This window comes from Oratosquilla oratoria, chromosome 26, assembly GCF_046742065.1.
Source record: "Oratosquilla oratoria isolate Oo_2021 chromosome 26, ASM4674206v1, whole genome shotgun sequence".
NCBI classification, from domain to species: Eukaryota; Metazoa; Arthropoda; class Malacostraca; order Stomatopoda; family Squillidae; genus Oratosquilla; species Oratosquilla oratoria.
Window position 1 is genome coordinate 54,925,994 of NC_134802.1, and position 3,649 is coordinate 54,929,642.

The following is a 3,649-nucleotide window of genomic DNA, read 5'->3' on the forward strand; positions in this document are numbered from 1 at the left end:
ACCTAATCTAACCTAATCCAAGCTAACCTAATGTGACCTAATCAAACCTAACCTAATCTAACCTCAACTAATCTAACCTCACCTATTCTAACCTAGCGTGACGTAATCCAACATAACCTAATGTAATCTAACCTAATCTAACCAAACCTAATCTAACCTAACCTGATATGACCTAATCTAACCTCAACTAACCTAACCTAACCTAATATAACCTAGCGTGACATAATCTAACATAACCTAATGTAATCTAACCTAATCTAACCAAACCTAATCTAACCTAACCTAATGTGACCTAATCTAACCTCAACTAACCTAATATAGTCTGACCTAACTACGTTTATCTCAGACACCGTCCTAATGGCCTATTGCAAACACAGTGAAAGAACACACGATCCGAAGACCTTTTGGTCCATGCCAGCTCGACCTGTGCGTGGGGGAGAAAAGCCCTTGGCTCAGTGTTTACATAAATGAATCGTAAAAACTCAGAGTTTTATGTTACCTGCGAGCGCATCGGCGGGAAGTTGAATGCATTCGTGGCTCATAGTAATTCCAGAGTACCTCTTAACTTGAAACTTAATTACTTCATTATCTTATCGGCGTTGCCCAGGGGTGTAGCTGTGGATAATCACCCCTTTTGGCTCACCCCAACACACATCTGAGGTCGTTCAATCCATCTCCTCACCCCATTTTCTACTCGCCTCTCACACCGTTCCTTCACCCCATTTCCATACTCCATTCCCTCACCCCACCCTCTCTACTCTCTTTGCTCACCCCATTCTCTACTCTTTTTCACCCTGTTCACCCCATCTCCATTCTCTATTTACTCACATCACACACTCTCTTCGTTCACCCCATCTCCATACTACATTCCCTCACCCCACCCTCTCTACTCTCTTCGTTCACCTCATCCTCTACTCTTCTTTTCCACCCTCTTCCTTCACCCCATCTCTCATCTTTATTTCCTCACCCCACTCTCCCCACTCTCTTCGCTCACCCCACACTCTCTAATCTCTTCGCTCACCCCACTCCTCCTACTCTCTTCACTCAACCCATCGTATGCTCTTCTTTTCCACCCTATTCCCTCACCCCATCTACATACAATTCCTTACCTCACACCATTTCCTTCGTTCACCCCATCTGCCACGCTGTTCCTTCACCCCATCTCCATACTACATTCTCTCACCCCACCCTCTCTACTCTCTTCATTCACCCCATTCTCTACTCTTCTTTTCCACCCTATTCCTTCACCCCATCACTATTCTTTATCTCCTCACTCCACACACTCTACTCTCTTCGCTCACCCCATCCTCTACTCTCTTCGCTCACCCCATCCCCTACTCTTTTTCACCCTATTCCTTCACTACATCTCTAAATTCCATTCCGTCACCCCACCCTCTCTACTCTCGTCGTTCATCCCATCCTCTACTCTTCTTTTCCACCCTTTTCCTTCACCCCATCTACATACTCCAATTCCTTACCCCACCCTTTTCACTCTCTTTGCTCACCCCATCCACTCACCCCATCTGCTCTCACTCGCACCCTCTTCCCTCACCCCATCACCAACTAAGTCAGGGGTGGGGAACCTTTTTGTGCATGAAGGCCACCTTACAATTCATCGTCCCACATAGAGGCCGCACTGAACAATTTTTTTTTTCAATTATTTTATCCCTTTTATTATATTATAAGTTTCAGGTGTATAATGATTTCAGACTTAAAAAATATTCAAGGTCTTTAAAAAAAAATAATATGTATATCAAAGGCCTCAGAAGGCCGCACTTGATGGCCCGGAAGGCCGCATGCGGCCTTAAGTCCGCAGGTTCCCCACTTCTGAACTAAGTGGATGCCAAGTGGAATTGACTTAGTAACCCCGTAGTGATCGCCGAAATTATTTTTTTTAAGAGAAGATTAAACAACTTTATGCTTAGGGATGGTGGGTAGTAAGAGGCACGGAACTGCCTAGTGTAGGCCTTATGGTCTCTTGCAGTCTCCTTATGCCCCATTTCTTCACGCACCCAATATCCATCCTATTCCGTGTATTCACCCACCCCATCTCTCACCCCAACCCCCTCTCCCTATCCTTCACCCCACATCTCACCCCTTTACCCCTTCCCTATCTACACCATCACCCCATTCTCACCCCCAACTCCTCATCCACCCCATCATCCCACAGTCACCCCACTACTCACCCCAACTCCTCACCCACCCCATCATCCCACTACTCACCCCATCTCACCTCATCTCCTCACCCACCCCATCACCCCACTGTCACCCCACTACTCACCCCATCTCCTCACCCACCCTATCATCCCACTACTCACCCCATCTCCTCATCTACCTCATCATCCCACCGTCACCTCACTACTCACCTAATCTCCCCCACACCATCATCCTACTACTCACCCCATCTCCTCGCCCCATCATCCCACTATCACCTCAATACTCACCCCAATATTCACCTCATCTCCTCACCCACCCCATCATCCCACTATCACCACACTACTCACCCCATCTCCTTACCTCATCTCACCCCATCTCCTCACCCACCCCATCATCCCACTACTCACCCCATCTCCTCACCTCAGTTCTCACCCCATCATCCCACCGTCACCACACTACTCACCCCACTACTCACTTCACTACTCACCCCCATCTCCTCACCCACACCCCGCTGTCCTCACCCCTTCCCCATCACCCCCGCGGGATTCCTGCGCTCCTCCCAAGAATTCCAAACATTGGGCAATGGCGTCCAGCGGTTCAGTGTCGTGGAATCGTCACACATAGAAAATGAATAATAACGATAATGATGATGGTGATATTAATAATGATAATAATAATAATGATGATGATGATGATAGATAATGATAATAATGATAATAATAATAATTATGATAATAATAATGATAATTATAATGATTTATAATGATAATAATAATAATAGATGATAATTATAATGAATAAACAGAATAGAAAAACACATAAATAAAAACAGAATAAATGGACATATTTCCTGCTCTGTATTAGTAAACATACATTCACCTCTCCGTTTAGTTGACCACCACCCAATGAAATAAATAAAATCGTATGACGGCGGAGTACGTAACAGTAGCGAAGTGTCTGATCTAAAAATTCCTAACGCCTACGGTATGATAACAAAGAATGGGCTGGCAAAACAGAAGTTTGCAGGAGTGACGTGGCAGAGCCTGGCGTAAGTCGTGCGAGTCATGAGAGAGATGGGAGAGGCCGTTGTTTAGTCAATCAACTCCGAATGACTGATTGATGGATTGATTGATTGGTGGATTGGCCTAAAAGATTTAAAGTACGGTACCTACAAGAGCGGATATGTGGGTGCGCGCGCGCTCATTAATAGGTTTATTGATCTATATTGTTTTTTTGTCATATTTTTTATTGTTATTATTATTTACTTTTATTATTATTATTATTATTATTATTATTATTATTATTATCATTATTATTGTCGCCCCCACACACACTACAGCTTAGTTGCTTAATCACATAATCTTATTTGTCCAGTCTGACCTGGTCTAACTTAACCTAGCTTGGCCTTGCTCTTTAACTATACGTAGCCTAACCTTGCCTAACCCGATCTAAATTAACTTAGGCAAAACTTGTCTAGCTTGGCTTAACCTAA